Below are 12,638 nucleotides of genomic sequence, written 5' to 3' on the forward strand. Positions count from 1 at the left end.
AAATATAGACAGAACTTATGATTTACTCTTTTTTTTTGTAAAATTAAATTAAAAACGTGGTACCGTCTATAGTAGAAACTGCAAATTGTATTATGATACATAATTTAACTCATTCATTCCCAAAGATTGCTATTGTATTACGTATAGTTCTATATTATCTGCTTCTTTTTTTAAGGCAGCCAGATATTGTAAACCTTATTAGGCGATTTTCCAAGAACAGTCCAATTTCTATAAGATATTTTCGTTTTTTTTTATAAAAAATGTCTATTTGAAAATCTGGTAATCTAAATATGTTTCATTAGTCCTTTTGTTTTTGAATAATTATGAAGTGTTCTGTACTTCCGTAACGGTTATCTACAGTAAATGTTGACGAAAAAATTATCAAAGGGCAATAATTCTTAAATCATGTAAAACGTCAAAGAATCAAGGAGGATAAAATATTAACGGAAAATATAACTTGTCAGTATTTAGCACGACGGTGCAGAAGATACTTGGCGCGTCAGTGTATCTATGTAAGATCTGTATTTAAGTTATCTAATTGTAACATTCCATTGAAATTCATTTTTATTAAATTAATCAGCTAAATTACTTAAGATCCGTTCGGCCATTCTGCTAATGTATGAAAATGTAAGTTATAAGAATAAAGAGGCATCTAATAAATCAAAATAAAACAATTAAAATATCATAATAAATGTTAACTATTAAATCAAAATGAATACAAAGGACAGATAAAACAAGCTTTATTAAGCTCTATTTCTTTTTTAATGTAAACATTTAGGGCAACGGTCATGTTGCTTGAGAGCTGCAACGATTATATAATTTTACTAAACACATAGTGTTCATTTGATAAAATAATTTCTATTGGATTTAGTCAAAATAATTAAAATACGTTGAAATTGTTAGTATTGATATTGATTACGTTTTATAGTGTTGTATCTCGAAGGGTACCTGTTGACATAGTTGACTGACGAATGTTATTGCAATCACCGTTATACCATCCTGTATATTGTACTCTGTATATATCAAGAGAGTGATCATTATAATACTTTTGTTGAATATATGCATTTTACTCGTTAAGAAATAAAAGTATTTCTTACAAATGATAATTTATTTGTGGCATTCCAGTAGCGATGAGATGTAATTTCACTTTTTCATGTTCCACGAAAATGTAAAAAAGTTATAGATGTAAATAGTGCTGCTCTATCTGCTATAATTCTAAATGGCGTTTTGTATTCCTTTTAGTATTATGTAGAGAACTGTCTGTCTGTAGTCTTGCGTTTGTAGTATTGTTTATAATGAGATATAGCCAAAAGTATTTTTAATACATCCGTTATAATCAGAACTTGAGTATAATCCTTGCTTTTTGATCGAAGGACCTCCATGATCAATATGTCAAGCATATCAACAGGTTTTTCACATTGCATGAAATTTTCCCAATACACATCACATACACTTCAGCTTCTGCGAATACATTTTACGGAAACGAAATACGGCAACATTTTGATTATGTACTTTTTGTCATCATACAACCTGTCTATATTAACCCCTTTCCGACCTGCCATAACTTTCGGAATGTAAATAAGTTATACCTTGTTTCCAATCCATCAGCGGATTTATTTATTTAAAATCGATTTTAATGATCACGTCTCAGTCTATGTCGACATCCAATTACTCGTGTAATGCGTTATCACAATTAATAAATAAAAATATCAATTGGGACCGCCCGTAAGGCCGCAATAAGTTCAGAGATGCCTAGATTGAATACCGTCTCTGTTACTAGACCCTATAATAACTGCATGATCGACTTTATTTACCCATCGAGTTTTCGGATATTAGTTTTTTTTTGTAATGAAATATATTTCTGCATCACTGTCATCAATATAATTAAATGTTAATATCTTATTTTCACACAATAGAGTACCAATAGGGTATTTATAAAGATTGTCTTATTTAGAGATTTTATTTGATTTACAATTTTTAATCCAACAAGTATTTTCAGTGTGGGCTGGTTTATTGCAATTGGTACAAACAGGTAAAGTGGACTTCTCGATTGATATTCTCGAAGTTTATCTTTTTATTTAGCCTACTGTCGATGGCCCGTTTTTTTTCACATTTGGAACACGTACCTTTAAATAGCTTAATAGTAAGATCGGATTGGCTTCTTATAGACGTAGTATTTTAGGGAAATCGGAAGAAAATGCGCTCCTTTTGTTTGCGACCGTCGAATTCGTTTAAATTTTCTTAAACTTCTCGCTCGTTTTCGAAGTCGTGTTACCGCTCCAGCTTCAAAATGACATAATCTGTACTCCCGCATACTTAAAACAGTATTCAGGTGGAAGAGGAGGGACTTTTCGAATTCCGTAGTCACTAAGAGATGGACAGTCTCGGTAATGTTGCTGCATTATATGTAAGTTCACCTGGAGATTCTTTGACAGGAAACGTAATAATGAGGTCTTTACAAAATATTTCCCATGTTCGTATAATTCGTCACCATTCACAACTGCAACAATGCCCCCGATCTTTAAGTGAATCACCAGCCTTAACTATCATAATGGTATCACTGACCACTAATTCATTATTTATATTAGTTGCATATCCAAATCATTCTCAATAAAATAGCTGCTATCATAGGGATCAAATTCTGACAGCATGATTAACGTCACAGCTTGTGCACAGCATCAGATGAGGAATGTTACCACGCCATATTGAATATTTATACGAATTCTGTTATTTCTAGCTTCTGTCCTGATAAGAAGACAAGCTAAGTTTTTACACAGTCGGATTTTGCCATATTTGAAGCAGTTGGTCCATCGACTACTTTATAACTGTCAAAATTTATGTGTTATGTGAAAAGGATCGCTCCTTTTCAACTCGCTGTTATTTTCCATATAAAAATAGGTACTTAATATCCAGTTCTCCTTTCTTCTTTTTTGCATGAGCGTCCGCAAACATATTAGGTTTAGTCTCATTCAAACTGATTCTCCATTGCTTGGTCTACTTATTAATTTTCTTTACTCTCGTTTTCAATTTCATTAGTGTTTCCTCATGGTCTTTACGTATAGCCGTTAGGGCAGTATCGTCAACGAAAGTAACATCTATTTTAATTTAAAATAAAATATTGATACAAAATTGTAAAATTAGCCTTATGTTTAAAAATAATACGTGTATTATATGAAGCATTGGCGGAATTTAAAACGGCCTCATCCTATAAAAATTGCCAACGATATAAAACAAAATTCGTCAGGATAAACAGGGGAATAGTTTCGTTATATAGGAATGTTATATAACTGGGACTTTGGATAGTCAATACACGTCCTCCTACTTTTACCCTCCATAAATTGATTCGTCTTCCTTGTCTACGTTACCGGCATTTTAACCCACTCCTTCCACACTGTGTATTCCCAACAAGCTTAAATTTTCCACAACCCCGTTTTCCGACGAATTCGTTTTCGTCTCCAAAGTTTGTCGCGTTTTAATCCTGCTCTGCTTACATAGGAGGGAATAGAGACTTAGGAGAAGTTGAAAGAAGAAATCATAATCATGAGATTTTATCGGAACGGTGCCGTATTAAATAAAAAGGATTAATTTACAAAAATTTGTTCCTTATGTGAATTGAATAATGCCATAAATGCTGCCTTAAAACCCCTAAGCAAGGCAGCAAAGATATCTAGATGTCAGTACACTTTGAAAAGTTATATTTCTGAAAATGCAGCACGTCAATGTAAACAACTGTTAAAGAACATAACCTAACTGTTAAATTTGATGGTTTTGATATATGATATATTTCAACAACTTAATAGCATATTGTTGTAAAGAAAGCCAGAAGAAGGCAGGATATCCCATGTTCTGACATGACAACGCGCGGCGAAAAAAACTTGTAGAAAATTATGTAAAAGATTTTGATTAATACAAGGGATGGGCAAAATAATATTAATACCTGACTTATACACAATCTTTATTTACTAATAATATGCTGAATAGCCATTTGCTTGTAACAATGTAAACAATGTTAAACTAGAAAACAATGCAAACAATGTAAACTAGAAAAGTAAATTGTTTTCAGGAAACAGTGTAAAAGAAGATTAATCGGACCATACCACATTCTATCAGTAGTCAAGTACCAAGGTTTTATGATCGTCATATCACTTATTTTTCAGCTTAGCTTTGGCTTCAGTTACAAAGAATTTGTCCTTTCATGAGTATCAACTTCCTGAAGTTACCATCATACTATTTTTGTTGAAACAGTATTACCGAAACAATATTATTAATTATATTAAAGTGACCAATAAACCAAGATATGTTCAGTACTGTAACCTTTGTGTTTTTGCACCTTAATAAAATGACGTTAATAAAAATATGACCAGCTAAAGAGTTTTGGTAGAATTATAGAAGTGTACAATTTTTTTGTATATTGTAGGATTCACCATGTATTTAGTCTTACCAAATTATTTCACAATACTCATACAGAGTGTCTATTATACTCATACAGAGGGATCTTAATTTACTCGCTCAATGTAAGGACTTAGTAGTCAAACACGCATGTTAATATATTATATATGTAAGTAGCAGATCCGACAGACGTTCTCCTGTTCAAATGTCGTTCTTCATACCGAATGATGTGTAATCAAGTATATCAAAAATTTTAATTTTTTTATGAACACACGTGCAATGCTATCGCGATGAATTGATGTTTGACCTGGCAATAAAAAATTTTTAATGTTATTTCAGTTTGGATTGCACGTAAATGTGATGAAAAGATCTGGTTGACCATATGCTCGTACTCGACAAAAGTCATGGCGTCTTGAATATATTCTTGCGCTTACTACCAGTATATGATGATGGAAAAAAATATGCGATGCCAATGTTGTCGATATAAGTTATTCCATCTATGTTACTGGCAATAGCATTAAGCATATATATGGAGTCCTCAGAACGAAACTTCGTTTGATTAAAATTAATATATTCTAAGCCTTGAAGTTAATCGTGCTAACTTTCTTGTTCATTTCTATGCCTAAATAATAAGAAGTTAAAAAAGACACAAAGAATTACTTTTAAAAAAATGTATATGTTCTGCCTGATACTGGATTTCTTGATTTAATGTGTAAATGATATTAGATTATCTTATCCTATCCAAAATATCAATGGATGTTTCAAAGCATCGTAATAACGGTGAGTAAGATAATATTCAATTGATTAAGATCATTTTCACCCTATTATCTCTGTGTTTTATATGTATACCTATATTTTGACCTTGAAATATATCACCAGCTAACTTGCTGAGTCAAAACTAACCCAAAAAAGGGATATCAAGGATTGTTCACGGTCTAAAAGCAACCATTTAATAGATTCTTCGTTTGTCTCTTTCACTTCAGAAGAGGTAAACTAGGTTTCTATGGTAAACTTTAATTTATTACAAAATTTTTTATTTAAATATCTTGCATTATAGAAAAATTTATTATATATTATATTATATTATATATTATATTATATATTATATTATAATTAGATATTATATTAGTTATTATTATAATTCCTTACTAAATTTCTAATATTTGGTAATATATTACCAAATATAATTAACTACAGCTCTTAAAATAGATAAATTACAGATGTTAAATAATATTATTTTAGCAATCAAATATTTTATTGTCCCTAAACACCCAAACAATTAAATTTGAACAACTGTGTTTTTTACCTGAAGTAACACCAAAAATAGAAAATAAAAAACCCACAAGTACGTTATGGTCCAACGTATAATATATCAACATGATTTTTATACTTACTTAAACATTCCATTCGCTGTTCGTTTTTGCCTTTTTTCTTAAGTACGTTTTTATCCCACGCACGAAGGAAAACTATTCAATGAATTGATTTCGATTGACTTCCGGACATACGCCACTGTGGTGAAAACCTTTTAATATAACAAAGTTTCCTTTTAAGAAAACCGACAACAGTTAAAGTTGGTTTTAGATAAAATGGGTGAAAGTAATGAATGACCCTGCTGTCTTTATAAAGAAAGACCAGGAAAAGGGCTCAAATAATACGGTGGGGATTTGGTAATTAATGTTATGTGAACTTTTTCGTGACCCGAATAACAAAAAGGTTCATACTTTTCTCTAACAAAGAAAATTTATAGGTGGTTACTATATATATTTAGAGAAAAATCTGAATATAAAAAACTTGTTTTCAAAACTCTTTTGACATATATCAATATTCCTTGTGAGCAAAACTTCTTAATTCTCGTATAACAATATTTATAGACCGTACTAATTTATAAAATATTATTTTATTGTGTAAATATAGCTATAACTAAACATTTATACATATACATTTTTGACATTCATTATTCTGTTTTTTACTTATATATATTTTTTATTATTCTGAGACTTACATGGGATATATATATATATATATATATATATATATATATATATAAATAAGACAAATTTAAAATAAAACTGCAATATATAGATCTAAGAGAACAGTATTTTATTATTGTTACAAAGTGTGAACCGTATTTATTTCTACATTTGTTAAATTTTTATCAAATAATATAAAATATAATTCATAACCAAAAAAATATATAAATACCAAAATTGTAATTCCCATAATACACTGGGAAAAGTAAATCCCGCATCATCGTTAAACTTTAGCAAATGTCTCGAAGTTCTCGTACCCAAGCTGCTTTTCGCGCTGGAAAACACAAACGACTGAACTTTTCAAGCGACACAATTGAAGTTTTCGACCGTAAAATTTAAAATACCATTCTAAATACCGAACTGCCTCGGCTATTTGCGTTTTATTAATAATATTAAAAACAAACTGACGAAAAGGTCAAGTAGGCTCTTAAATTTTCCATTTTATATATTTAGAAGGTCGATTTATTTTCTCGAAAAAAAATGTTACCAGTAGTGAAAGTTCGTAATTTATATAACGACCGTCGGCATTTCAGAGCACTGGAATGGTGCAATGAATGTTTAATAGGCACTTAATTTCATGTTATCGAGTATATTTGCTCAAATTTCTATTCGCTCTATTGCTGGGTTTCAAGAATACGATAATACAAGAATACGTGAAGATAATATGTTATTGCTATCGTTAGCAATAATTAATTTTTACAACCATTACATTAAACATGAACCAGCCTAAATGACGAACGTTGCCTGTTCAAATGTCATTTATCTTACCGAATCGTGTGTAATCTAGTATAACAACGATTTTAATTTTTGTTTGAACATACGTGCAGCTACGTCATGGCGATGCATCCGTGTTTAATCTGCCAAAATTTTGATGTCATCCCGGTGTAGAATGCATGGAACCCGAATACCGAAAAATCCGTTTTGGAACACAATAGCCCTATGCGGGTGCCAGCTGCCCGGTGCCTCTTTGGGATTCAAATGTTACTCTCTGGTCCAGCAGGTTGAATTTTGAATATATGGTGAACTGGGTGTGGGATAGCGACTCCGGCTTTTGTGAGCCATTTGTCTTCCTGGAGTGCTTCTCTAACTTGATCGTCTGTTTCGGTTCCAGTAGGCCTCTGATAACGCCCTTAAGGTGCCTTTCAAGTAAGGATTCAAAGCAATGGAAAATATACTTCCTCTCCTCCAGCATCTTGGTTGCCAGTCTGTAGTCGTCAGCGGTTTTGGAGTAGAAGATCACTCCCTCGGATCTTCGTGTTGCCGAGTTCGATTGTATTGTTTATTATAATATTGTGTTGTAATTTGCTGACGAGTTCCATTTATTTCGTTTTGACCTGGAGTACTATCGGCGGGATTCTTCTATCCTTCTTTTATGGTTTTGAGTTTGCTTGGGTTAATGTGTTGATAGTTTCGGCAGTTTCTTGTTTCTCAAAGCCCTCTTAACTACATTGAGGTTTCTTCTGCTCTGTTTTCGGTATCCATATTAGATTGCGGTTCGGTAATTGCGATTTCGTAATCGCTCGCTTTCAATTTTCGCACACACATAAACAATTTATTGCTTAAATTGCTGCCGACATGCGAGATTGATTGATTAGTACGCATCATCGATAGGTATGCGTAGAAGTTCATCGCGCTAACGTTCTTGTTAATTTCTTATTAGGTACCAGGTAATAGGGTTATAGGAACAATAAAAAGGCAAATAAAATACGAGGAAACTACTTTACGAAACTATGAAATATTTATTTATCGTACTGGTAACTTTTTGTATAAATGATATCCATGTTCTTCCTCCAATCTTCTTGTTTCCAAAATATTATTGGATACTTCAAAGCATCATTAGAATGATTATGATCTTGTTTCATGTCTACAGTGTTATTTTTGTGTCGTATATGTATATCACGATGTTTAAATTGATTGGCAGCCATTGCCACTATTACTTCATTAAGAGCTAGTACATTGTGTAATCCTTCACTCTCTCCATATGCTGGTTTGTCTAGTTTAATGATAATAATGCAGTTATCGTTTTGTAGTCTATCGGAAACGGTATTGAACAACTAGATCAAATGGTTATGATTATGCAAAAAGTCCCCAAAATTGCCATAATTTCTAACTCCTCCATCTGCGCGATGTGGTTGTACAGATAGCATGTATTAATTTTACTCATCAAACCTAAAATAGATTTGTGAAAATGTTCGATATTGGGCATTGACAACAAAAAACCAATTCGATATTACACTTGACCCCGAATGTTTATGTTGATTCAAAACTACGACAATCGTCATTCCGAACGATTTTTTTTGCTCCAAATGATATCATTTAGAAGCAAGAATTAAATAAACCAATTTTATGCAAAAACACTTTCGAGAGTGAGATGTGTCTCCAGCTAATAGCGTTTCCAATGGTTCTAGTGACATATTTAATAATAGAAGCTAAACCGTAACTTATAAAAGGCCGACCAATTCAATTTCTTTCTGCTTACTTTGTACTTAAATACATGGCAATGTCTGATTTTTTTCCAAATTGCCCATGGCGACTTGTGCTTGTACTAATAGTCCATTTCGTCGTCATATTTGAACGTGACTTGCATCTCGTTTCCTCAGCTTATTAGCTCGAAGATATTCATTGTGTTGTTCATTGTTTAGACTTTCATTGTGTGTTTGCAACTTGGTCCCATACATTTACATTATCCATCAAGTGTTATGTTATGTAGTTCTATTTAATCGATAATTCCGGACTATTTCTGCATTATGTGTAAGTCGACAAATATTTCTTGTTTGTCGTCGAAGACTTGGCATTTGATTTTAATAGATACACAACAAGTAAATATAGCCCACTTTTTAAGGTAAAATTAACAGGAATGAAGACAAAATTTCACTAACATAACTAAACACATTGCGAATAAAACTGGCAATGACAATATTGCAAAATATTTTAATATGTCGGCTATGTTATTTTTATTATTCAATATATTACTATAAATTAGCACACACTCTATAATGAACATATATTATATCCAATAAAAAAGCTAAGGCAGCTAATAAATACGAGGTGGGATGAATACATTAGTGTTATGGGAATTAATTTCAGTTTAGCTTGATATATCGAAGATGATAATACGTTTTCCTGTTAATATTACAAACATAATATCAATATAATATAATATTTAATTTATTCTATATATAACAACCGCCATTATTGCGGCGGTTACCATGAAAATGTCGCTCCGACTTTCGTGACTTTTAACTTATTTATGTAACCTAAGAGAGAATTATATAATTTATAATTTAATATATAATTTTTAATTTATAATATAATTTTGAATTTTTAAATAAAAGATTGTCTACTTTAGCCCAAATGAGCATAAATTCAACTCAGAATTTAATTTACTAAAATTTAATTGATTATAACCATTTATTGAGAATTCACAGAATAATAAAGAAACTAATAAGAAAAATAATAAAGAAAGAAATGATATATAAAATGTCAATGCATTGGCTGGCAATTTTATTTTAAAAGTTTATTATCTTTTGAGCGCGACGTTTTTGAACAATTAGTTATACTTGCATTAAACACTTTTAGTTTCCATTAAAACCTCAATATTTATACAACAATTAAGTTTTGCTAATAAATATGGAGGACATAACGATCGTTAATGTAGCTGCCGGTATATCACAGAATTAATAATATTATTAGATCTTCTGTATATTTATATTTAAATTTACTATATTGGGTTTTAATGATATTTTGTGCATTTTTCCATCTGTTTCACTAGTATAAATATATTATTAATTGCATTATAATTTTAAGCGTATTATCCTCAATTAATATTTTCACTTTAGATTTGAAGCACATATGTGTACACAACTATATATATTTGCTCATGAATTAGCTGACTAACCAACGTCAATTGTTTCAGATAAATTTAGAGCATAGGCCATTATAATAAAAGGCTTTCAAAAATATACAATTGACATCACATCAAATGATTTGGTTCTTAGAGATCAATGGAATGAAGGTGGTGAAATTACTAACCAGCCAACATGGACTCAATTGTCAATTACTCTATTTAATCTTTTAAAATGTTTGTAAACTTCAGACCTAAATATTGTTTGAGTTTATCGAATCAAATATAACCTCTATTCTATTATATTCTCTTAAATCTATCATCACAAACATATTTGCCACCGTTATAATATTTTTGTGACCCTATGAAGCATAGTTAATATATTTTTAGAGCCGTTAAAATTTCTATCAACTTTTGAAGAAGAAAATATATTTTGACGAAATGCTGATGATGATGATATATTATATAAATAAATATTACCACTATTAAAAGGAGTCTTTCACAAAATGTATGATAAATAATTATCCACTTAAAACATTGTATATACATTTTAACATTCTGAGTATCTTTACGTCAATTTTGATAACTCCAAATCTCACACTCCTCTGTATATACAATATTCTTAGTGATAAATAGCTGAAGTCTTCGCTTCATACATTAATATACATGTGTGTTAAAAGGGGTTGTAAACTAAGTGAGCCCTTGTCTAAGATATTTATATACGTATGATATAAATATCCAGCAAAGCATATCCAACCGGTCTATAAAGTTTAGCAGGAATACGCTAACTCTAAACGATATAACTTAAAGATTAGATATTACGGAACATATTTAAACCGTTGTATATCAGTAATATTCCTTATATATGTCACGCTTAAGACAGTGTCAAAATTTATGTTGTAACATGTAAATATGTTTTAAACCTTTTAAACAACTACATTAGGCAATTATGAATGAAGTTTATTAATTTATTATTTATATTAGTATTTATTATTAATTTAATAAGAAAATATCAAAATAATCTGCAAAATCATTTATTACAGTTAAAATAAATATACCTACATTAATTCTTCCCCTTATATATATCAGTCAAATTTACATTAGTATAATACTATTTTAGAACAAAATGAAATTCTTTAACTTTAGCTTAAGAACTGCACTCGTGAAATAACTTTCTTCGAGAGTTTTGGCAACAAGTAGTTTTAAGTTACTCTTAATTATAAGGAGAAAGCTTTTTATTCTAATCAAAGTTATGTTAACATTTGAATTTGAAATTCAGCATCCGCAATTTTTTCATAATGCCAATAAATACTTTACAATTTTAAAGACTTGTGATATGTTCTTAAATGAAAAATCAATTTAATTTATTAGTGTATGCTTAAATATATAATGGATATTTGGAAATGTCGTATAAAGACTAGATTGTATACCACTTACTTCTTTTAAAAAGTTAGAGCACTATCGAAAAAGCACATTTTTATTAACAAAATAACTAAATAAATAAAATGTTTATAAAATATAAATCAGACAATAAATACGAAGGACGATGTTTTTAACAAATCTCTCAAAATAATAATATATTGAACTTTCAAAATAGAAATCAACTCAATTGCTTTTAAATTCTCTAAATATGGGGATTTAGTAACAAATGTATCTTCAAACAAGAAGTTAAAATTTAAATCGTTATCGTTCTCAATTCTTTCAATTGTTGTCAAAGAAACCGAAAAGTCGAGAATAATAAATCTCGTTGATGAGTTCAACGTTTGATTTTTGTTCTCATTTTTATTCAAATCCATAAACGCTTTCGAACGTTATATTTTATAAGGACGTATCACTGAAATATTTTTAAAGAGGCGGAATAGCCTCGTTTCACAATAAATCAGAAAAGTAAGCTCCCATTTTAACACATTTTCTAAATATATCATTCAGCAAGAATAACCTTTTGAAAACAAGAATCCCAATTTTCTTAATTATTTTTTTAATACGGAATCATTCGTTAAATCCCAAAAATAACCTGTTACAATAAGTCATAATTCTGACTCAAGCACTTCATCATTATCATCATCTCCATTCAAATCAGAATGAAATAGATTTATTTCTAATAGTTTTGTTTTTATTAATAATAAAACAAATTTGATACATTTTTAACCATGGTAAAACATTTTAATCATCGGTTACTGATGCGGACCTTTGGAAAACTTTTTTAAAATAATAAAATTAGAGGGTCAATGAATCCTCAATGAAAATGAATGCTTAATCCTAAATCAATTTTTATATGAATTCATATATATTTTTTAATAAAATTTTACATTTAATCATCCATGATCTCTTGTTATTCTTCGTATTTTAATATATACAATTCAGCTCAATGAGAA

The 12,638-nt window shown here is 30.1% G+C and overlaps 1 protein-coding gene across 3 annotated transcripts in view; it reads left to right on the forward strand.

The window, feature by feature from the left end:
- The window catches only part of LOC143193904 (uncharacterized protein CG3556), a 50,970-nt gene that overhangs the window by 28,646 nt on the left and 9,686 nt on the right, over positions 1-12,638 (forward strand). The window lies entirely within an intron of this gene.

This window comes from Rhynchophorus ferrugineus, unplaced genomic scaffold (assembly GCF_030347505.1).
Source record: "Rhynchophorus ferrugineus isolate W39M unplaced genomic scaffold, kcgeb_rfMv2 rfM3, whole genome shotgun sequence".
NCBI classification, from domain to species: domain Eukaryota; kingdom Metazoa; phylum Arthropoda; class Insecta; order Coleoptera; family Curculionidae; genus Rhynchophorus; species Rhynchophorus ferrugineus.